The following is a 9,946-nucleotide window of genomic DNA, read 5'->3' as shown; positions in this document are numbered from 1 at the left end:
ACTGGGATTTGTCACTCCGTATGACGGAGAGGTATCTCTGGGCCCACTCGGTAATGCATCATCATAATGAGCTCAATGTGACTAAGGAGTTAGACACGGGATCATGCGTTACGGAACGAGTAAAGAGACTTGCGGTAACAAGACTGAACGAGGTATTGGGATACCGACGATCGAATCTCGGGCAAGCAACATGCCGATAGACAAAGGGAATTGTATACGGGATTGATTGAATCCCCGACATCGTGGTTCATCCGATGAGATCATCGTGGAACATGTGGGAGCCAATATGGGTATCCAGATCCCGCTATTGGTTATTGGCCGGAGAGGTGTCTCGGTCATGTCTGCATGGTTCCCGAACCCGTAGGGTCTACACACTTAAGGTTCGGTGACGCTAGAGTTGTTATGGGAAATAGTATGTGGTTACCGAAGGTTGTTCGGAGTCCCGGATGAGATCCCGTACATCACGAGGAGTTCCAGAATGGTCCGGCGGTGAAGATCGATATATTGAACGAAGGGTATTGGAGTCCGGAAGTGTTCCGGGGGTACCAGGCTATGGCCAGCATGACCGAAAGGTGTTTCGGGAGCCCCGGCAAGTGTTGGAGGGCCTCATGGGCCAAAGGGGAAGGGGCAAACCAGCCCACTAAGGGGTGGTGCGCCCCCCACACCTTTTCCCACGTTACTTGGGGAGGTGGGGCGCCTCCACCTGGCTTGGGAGGCAAGCCTCCACCTGCTTGGCTTGGGGGGCAAGTCTCCCTAGGATTTTCCCTAGGGAGATCCAATCTGCTTGGCCGCCGCCCCCTAGGGGAAACCCTAGGGCGCCTCCCCCTCTCCCCTTGCCCCTATATATAGTGGAGGGGTGGGAGGGCAGCCGCACCTCTTCCCTGGCGCAGCCCTCCCTCCTCATACACCTCCTCCTCCTCCTCCGTAGTGCTTAGCGAGCTTTGCCGGAGAACCACGAGCTCCATTGCCACCACGCCATCGTGCTGCTGGAGTTCTTCCTCAACTTCTCCTCTCCCCTTGCTGGATCAAGAAGGAGGAGACGTCCCCGGGCTGTACGTGTGTTGAACGCGGAGGCGCCGTCCGTTCGGCGCTAGATCGGATCTTCCGCGATTTGAATTGCTGCGAGTACGACTCCATCAACCGCGTTTTTGTAACGCTTCCGCTTAGCGATCTTCAAGGGTATGAAGATGCACTCCCTCTCTCTCGTTGCTAGCATCTCCTAGATTGATCTTGGTGACACGTAGGAAAATTTTGAATTATTGCTACGTTCCCTAACAGCTGTATCCATCCTTCAACACATAACCAAGAAAACTCCGGGGTGTTACAGCTAATTGGTCAAAAAAGAGTTCACCTTCCCAAAGACAAGGAGCTAAAAAGGATGTGGAGAAGATATTTGGAGTGCTCCAGACCGGTTTGCAGTTGTTCGAGGACCTGCAAAGATATGATATCCAGAGACCTTGTGGAGGTGATGACAACTTGTGTCATCAGCATAACATGATTGTGGAGGATGAGGATGAAGGAGCACCCCAAACATATGGAATTTGAGAACATGGGTGATCCTATTCAACTTCCAGCTCAGATATGGCCACATTTGAGGAGTTTGTCCAAATGCATGAACAGATTGGGCATCGAGCAACTCATGAGCAGCTTAAGAGTGATCTGATTGAGCATCTATGGATGGTTAAAGGGGACAACTAAAACATAAACTGAATTCAAGTTTGGTTATTTTATTTGAAAAATCGATGTTTGGATGGTATATTTAAATTTGAACTAATGTTGCATTTGATTTTTTTTCCTACTCGATGAACTATGCTTACCTGTAGTTATTTTGGATGAGACGAACTTTAAAAAAAACAGTGCAGACGCTTTGGGGATGGTGTCGGATGGCTGGCTCCTGTATCCGTGTCCAGGTCTATCCACGTATGATAGTAAGTCTGATTTAGAGGACGACGATGCGGCCTTAGAGCATCTATAGCCAGGCGCCTCAACCCCCCACCCCCCTCATACGTACGGGTGGATGGCCCGGTCAATGACCGGTCACAAGACCGACCCCTACGGGCGCCTAAAACAGGCCTCAAACGCTCGGGCTGATGATACGTCTCCGTCGTATCTACTTTTCCTAACGCTTTACTCTTATTTTGAACTCTAATTTGCATGATTTGAATGAAACTAACCCGGACTGACGCTGTTTTCAGCAGAACTATCATGGTGTTGTTTTTGTGCAGAAATAAAAGTTCTCGGAATGGAACGAAACTTTTTGAAGATTTTTTACGGAATAAAAGAAAAATATTGGAGCCAAGAACCACCGGAGGGGGGGGGCTGGGTGAGCACAACCACCAGGGCGCCCACCTCCTTGCGCGCCCAGGTGGGTTGTGCCCACCTGGTGGCCCCGCCGACCCTATCTCCGACGCTATAAAATCCTATTTTGGGAGAAAAAATCGGAGAGAAAGAATTATCGCGTTTCACGAGACGAAGCCACCTCCTGTTCTTTATCGGGAGGCTAGATCTGGAGTCCGTTTGGGGCTCCAAAGAGAGGAATCTTTGATCTTCGTCATCACCAACCCTTCTCCATCGCCAATTCCATGATGCTCCCCACCGGGAGTGAGTAATTCCTTCGTAGACTCGCTGGTTGGTGAGGGAGTTGGATGAGATTCATCATGTAATCGAGTTACACTAGTAGAAAACTGGGCTTTGGTCACAGGGCAATATTCACATTAGTCCCGGTTCAGTCACGAACCGGGACTAATGTGAGCATTGGTCCCGGTTCGTGCGGCCAGGGGCCTGCCGGGCCTCGTGGGGGCATTGGTCCCGGTTCGTCCGGCCCCTTTGGTCCCGGTTGGTGGGACAAACCGGGACCAATGGGCCTCGCTCCTGGCCCACCACCATTGGTCCCGGTTGGTGGCTTGAACCGGGACCAGAGGCTCACCCTTTAGTCCCGGTCCATACCACAAACCGGGACTAAAGGGTTGGTCCTAGTAGCGGTCAGAGTTTAGTCCCACCTCGCCAACCGAAGGGCGCTCACACCGGTTTATAAGCCCGTCCCTCTCTGCCTTGTTGAGCTCCTCTCAAAGTGAAAATAGATGCCCTTATACATGGAATTTGACCTAAATTCAGAGTAAATTTCTTTGAATTTCATAGAAATTTATTATGAATTTAGGTTGAATTTTCTCTATAGGCGCATCTATGTTCATTTTTTTATAGTAAATAAAATAAATAAACCTTATTAAAATAAATAAAAATAAATATACCTTAATAAAATAAAATAAAATAAACTATAGTAAATAAAATAAATAAACCTTAATAAAATAAATAAAAATAGCAGCAGTAAAATAAATAAAAATAGCAGCAGTAAAATAAAAAAATAAAGTAAAATACATAAGTAATTAGAAACAAAATGGAATAAAATAAATAAGTTTTTTGTTGTAAGTAGAAACAAAACAAAATAAATAAAGCAAAAGAGAAAACAAAAAACAGGGAAAAAATTATGCCACCTACTGGGCCACCACGGCCTGAATACGACTTGAAACCCATCCATGGGCCAGGATTCAGGCCCGCAGAAGGCCCAGTAGGCCCCACAGGCAAAGAGAATGGTTAGGCCCAAAAGCCTGCTGTTGAGAGGAGCTCGAGAGGGTGGGCGCAGCAGCGCTTATAAACCACTCTCGAGCTCTCTCAACTAGCGAGGTGGGACTAAACTTTTGACGCAGGGCAGCACAAGGCCTTTGGTCCCGGTTGGTGCCACCAACCGGGACTAAAGGGGGGCATTGGTCCCGGTTCGTGGCACCAACCGGGACCAATGCCCCCCCTTTAGTCCCGGTTGGTGCCACGAACCGGGACCAATGAGTTGCCTATATATACCCCATCGCCGCAGCAGAGCACTCCACAGTGCTCTGTTTTTTCTGGCCGGCGAGGGGAGGGCATTTGGGTGCTCTAGCTCACCTCCTATGCACATGAGGTGTTCGATGAAATGTCTGAGCCACACTAGTTAATCTTTCTCCTCTCGAAACTCGACCTCCGAGCTCCATTTTCCCCGAGATTTGTCTAGGTTTAGCGGTCCGTCACGTCCCGTCCCCGTCTTCACCGCCGTCGATCGCCCGCGCCGATCTCGTCGCCAGCACCACCGTGGTGAGCCTCTTGTTCTTATCTTCTTTCTGAAAGAAAAAAAATTCTTACTTTAGATAGATACTTGTCTAATTTTGTTACTTTTATTATTCCTTCTTATTACATAGTGCGATGGTTTTGGTATCCGCCCCCGTCGGCCGTCGTCCTGTCTATGATTCGGATGTGGTATATATTATCTTTTTATAACTATTTGGTTCATTTATTGTTTATGACAAATATGCCGACCAACGTGACATAGATTTTATTTATCTAGGAGGTGGTTGAACCGGAAATTCCAACCGACCCTATTGTCGAGAGGTTAAATTTAGTTGAAGAAGAAAACAATTACTTGAAGGAAAAAATAAAAAAATTGAGGAGGAGGAGATGATATTGGAGTTGCATGTTGCGAATGTCGTCGATGATCACAAGATCAAGATGGATGCAATGCGCTTGAAGATTAGAAAGATTAGAAAATATGCCATTCATACCGAGGCTTGGTATCATTATGCCGTTGGATCAATTGTTACCTTGGTTGCGATTATGATCGCATTTGTTTTCACATTGAAATGTTTTACATAGTTTCAATGTATGGTTTAATTAATTAGATGCTCTGGAGAGCTATATATATGTTGTTAGATGAGAACTATGTATGTACTTTGGTTTTAATGTGATGATGAACTTCTATTAATTTGGTCACTTAATTATCTATTCATGATGTTCTGTAATGGTTTTTGACACACTTAATTATATATAATGCACGCAGATGAACCGACAATGGATGTACGGTGACAGACACACCTCCGAGTACATTAAGGGCGTGCATGATTTTCTCGAAGTGGCTGAGGCAAACAAGCAGAATGGTTTTATGTGTTGTCCATGCCCTACATGTGGGAATACGAAGTCTTACTCTGACCGGAAAATCCTTCACACCCACCTGCTTTACAAGGGTTTCATGCCACACTATAATGTTTGGACGAGGCACGGAGAAATAGGGGTTATGATGGAAGACGGCGAAGAAGAAGAGGACGATGACAACTATGTGCCCCCTGAATACGGTGATGCTGCAACGGGGGAAGCTGCTGAAGATCAAGAGGAACCAGACGATGTGCCCAATGATGCTGCAAGGGGGAAGCTGCTGAAGATCAAGAGGAACCAGTGCCCGATGATGATGATCTCCGCCGGGTCATTGTCGATGCAAGGACGCAATGCGAAAGTCAAAAGGAGAAGCTGAAGTTCGATCGCATGTTAGAGGATCACAAAAAAGGGTTGTACCCCAATTGCGAAGATGGCAACACAAAGCTCGGTACCATACTGGAATTGCTGCAGTGGAAGGCAGAGAATGCTGTGCCTGACAAAGGATTTGAGAAGCTATTGAAAATATTGAAGAAGAAGCTTCCAAAGGATAACGAATTGCCCGACAGTACATACGCGGCAAAGAAGGTCGTATGCCCTCTAGGATTGGAGGTGCAGAAGATACATGCATGCCCTAATGACTGCATCCTCTACCGCGGTGCGTACAAGGATCTGAACGCATGCCCGGTATGCGGTGCATTGCGGTATAAGATCAGACGAGATGACCCTGGTGATGTTGACGGCGAGCCCCCCAGGAAGAGGGTTCCTGCGAAGGTGATGTGGTATGCTCCTATAATACCACGGTTGAAACGTCTGTTCAGAAATGAAGAGCATGCCAAGTTGATGCGATGGCACAGTGAGGACCGTAAGAAAGACGGGAAGTTGAGAGCACCCGCTGACGGGTCGCAGTGGAGAAAAATCGAGAGAAAGTACTGGGCTGAGTTTGCAGCTGACCCAAGGAACGTATGGTTTGGTTTAAGCGCGGATGGCATTAATCCTTTCGGGGAGCAGAGCAGCAATCACAGCACCTGGCCCGTGACTCTATGTATGTATAACCTTCCTCCTTGGATGTGCATGAAGCGGAAGTTCATTATGATGCCAGTTCTCATCCAAGGCCCTAAGCAACCCGGCAAGGACATTGATGTGTACCTAAGGCCATTAGTTGAAGAACTTTTACAGCTGTGGCATGGAAACGGTGTACGTACGTGGGATGAGCACAAACAGGAGGAATTTAACCTGCACGCGTTGCTGTTTGTAACCATCAACGATTGGCCCGCTCTCAGTAACCTTTCAGGACAGACAAACAAGGGATACCACGCATGCACGCACTGTTTAGATGACACTGAAAGTATATACCTGGACAAATGCAGGAAGAATGTGTACCTGGGCCATCGTCGATTTCTTTCGACCAACCATCAATGTCGAAAGAAAGGCAAGCATTTCAAAGGCGAGGCAGATCACCGGAAGAAGCCCGCCATGCGTACCGGTGATCACGTACTTGCTATGGTCAATGATTTACACGTAATCTTTGGAAAGGGTCCCGGCGGACTAGCTGTTCCGAATGACGCTGAGGGACACGCACCCATGTGGAAGAAGAAATCTATATTTTGGGACCTACCCTACTGGAAAGAGCTAGAGGTCCGCTCTTCAATCGACGTGATGCACGTGACGAAGAACCTTTGCGTGAACCTGCTAGGCTTCTTGGGGGTGTATGGGAAGACAAAAGATACACCTGAGGCACGGGAGGACCTGCAACGTTTGCACGAAAAAGACGGCATGCCTCCAAAGCAGTATGAAGGTCCTGCCAGCTACGCTCTTACGAAAAAAGAGAAAGAAATCTTCTTTGAATGCCTGCTCAGTATGAAGGTCCCGACTGGCTTCTCGTCGAATATAAAGGGAATAATAAATATGTCAGAGAAAAAGTTCCAGAACCTAAAGTCTCATGATTGCCACGTGATTATGACGCAACTGCTTCCGGTTGCATTGAGGGGGATTCTACCGGAAAACGTCCGATTAGCCATTGTGAAGCTATGTGCATTCCTCAATGCAATCTCTCAGAAGGTGATCGATCCAGAAATCATACCAAGGCTAAGGAGTGATGTGGCGCAATGTCTTGTCAGTTTCGAGCTGGTGTTCCCACCATCCTTCTTCAATATCATGACGCACGTCCTAGTTCATCTAGTCGACGAGATTGTCATTCTGGGGCCCGTATTTCTACACAATATGTTCCCCTTTGAGAGGTTCATGGGAGTCCTAAAGAAATATGTCCGTAACCGCGCTAGGCCAGAAGGAAGCATCTCCATGGGCCATCAAACAGAGGATGTCATTGGGTTTTGTGTTGACTTCATTCCTGGGCTTAAGAAGATAGGTCTCCCTAAATCGCGGTATGAGGGGAGACTGACTGGAAAAGGCACGCTTGGAGGGGACTCAAAAATATGCAGGGACGGATATTCTTGGTCTCAAGCACACTACACAGTTCTACAGAACTCTACCTTGGTGACCCCGTATGTCGATGAACACAAGAACAGTCTGCGCTCCAAACACCCGGAGCAGTGTGACGACTGGATTACATGTGAACACATCAGGACTTTCAACAGTTGGTTGGAAACACGTCTCAGAGGTGACACCACTATTTGTGATGAGTTGTACTCGTTGTCCAGGGGACCATCTTCGACTGTATTGACTTACAAAGGATACGAGATAAATGGGAATACATTTTACACGATCGCACAAGATCAAAAGAGCACCAACCAAAACAGCGATGTCCGCTTTGATGCAGCAACCGAGAGGGGAAAGGACACATATTATGGTTACATAATGGACATATGGGAACTTGACTACGGACATGATTTTAAGGTCCCTTTGTTTAAGTGCAAATGGGTCAATCTGTCAGGAGGCGGGGTACAGGTAGACCCACAGTACGGAATGACAACAGTGGATCTGAACAATCTTGGGTACATTGACGAACCATTCGTCCTAGCCAATGATGTGGCACAGGTTATCTATGTGAAGGACATGTATACCAGACCGAGAAAAAGAAAAGATAAGGAAGCGAATACATCATACGATGAGCCAAAGCACCACATAGTTCTTTCAGGAAAAAGGGACATTGTGGGAGTGGAGGGCAAGACAGACATGTCTGAAGATTATGAAAAGTTTCATGAAATTCCTCCCTTCAAAGTCAAGGCTGACCCAAGCATCCTGATAAACGATGAAGATTATCCATGGTTACGGCGCAATAAGCAAATGACACAAGCGAAGAAAAAGTGAAGACTTTCTCCCGCAACTATTATGATGATACCATGCCAACTTTGTAACAGACGAGTATGATACCATTGTCCGTTTTGTACACGAAGTGCATCTAGTTTTTGCCATAACCCTCTCAACTTTCTTGCACATGCTATGTGGATGAAATGATGATACCATGCCAACTTTCAACCTTTTCAGAGTTCATTTGAAATGCTTTTCAATTTTAGGGTCTTATAGCTCAAAATAATTAGTAAATGCATGAAAAATAACAAATGAAGTCAGAAAGGGTTGAAAATTGATGATGTGGCTTCGAATGGTGAATTTTGAACACACAAAAAATCAGGAGTTCAAATAAGTTTTAAAAAATTAAATCCCTTTGTAACAGACGAGTTTCCGTATGAAATCCTGATACTTCGAAAGAGATTGTCCGTTTTGTACACGAAGTGCATCCAGTTTTTGCCGTAACCCTCTCAACTTTCTTGCACATGCTATGTGGATGAAATGATGATACCATGCCAACTTTCAACCTTTTCAGAGTTCATTTGAAATGCTTTTCAATTTTAGGGTCTTATAGCTCAAAATAATCAGTAAATGCATGAAAAATAACAAATAAAATAAATAAGTAATTAGAAACAAAATAATATAAACTTTAATAAAATATATAAGTAGAAACAAAATAAAATAAACTTTAATAACATAAATAAATTTTATGAAACTAAAATTATCAAAGTATTTTCTGTTCAAAACATTATAAGCAACCTCTAGTATTATTGAAACTAAAATTATATAAAATTGATGCAACTAAAATTATCGAAGTATTTTCTGTTCAAAATCATTGAAAGCAAAAATAATTTTCATAAAGAACTTTTTTTGTTAGAAACTTTAATAGCAAAAAGAATTATCATAAAGTAAAATAAATAAGTAATTAGAAACAAAATAAAATAAAATAAATAAGTTTTTTGTTGTAAGTAGAAACAAAACAAAATAAATAAAGCAAAAAAGAAAACAAAAAAACAGGCAAAAAATAAAAATTATGCCACCTACTGGGCCACCACGGCCTGAATACGACTAGAAACCCATCCACGGGCCAGGATTCAGGCCCGCAGAAGGCCCAGTAGGCCCACAGGCATGTACAGAGAGGTTAGGCCCGTAAGCCTGCTATAGAGAGGAGCTCGACAGCTCAGGCGCACCGCACCTTATAAACAGGTGCGGCTCTCTCTCAGCTAGCGAGGTGGGACTAAACTCCCACCACCACGCCGCTGTGCAAGGCCATTGGTCCCGGTTGGTGGCACGAACCGGGACCAATGCCACCCTTTGGTCCCGGTTCGTGGCACCAACCGGGACCAATGCCCCCCCTTTAGTCCCGGTTGGTGCCACCAACCGGGACCAATGGCCGCCACTTCCCGCCCTTTGGGCTGCTGAAAAGAGGCCTTTGGTCCCGGTTGGTGGCACCAACCGGGACTAAAGGGGGCATTAGTCCCGGTTGGTGGCACCAACCGAGACTAATGCTTGGACTATATAACAAACACTTGTGAAAATTTTCAGTTTTCATCGCCAGTTGCCTCCCCCCCCCCCGCCGTCAGGCTGCTCCACCTCGCCGCCAACGCCGTCGCCTCCCCGAGCCCGCGCCGTCCTCGTCGCCGGCATCCCTGAGCCCGCCGTCCTTGTTGTCCCCGTCGCCGCGTGCCTCCCCGAGCCCACCCCTCCACGTCCCTGTCGCCGCCTGCCGTCCCGAGACCGCCGTCCC

Source organism: Aegilops tauschii, chromosome 2, assembly GCF_002575655.3.
Source record: "Aegilops tauschii subsp. strangulata cultivar AL8/78 chromosome 2, Aet v6.0, whole genome shotgun sequence".
Lineage (NCBI taxonomy): Eukaryota > Viridiplantae > Streptophyta > Magnoliopsida > Poales > Poaceae > Aegilops > Aegilops tauschii.
This window is presented reverse-complemented; position numbering follows the sequence as displayed.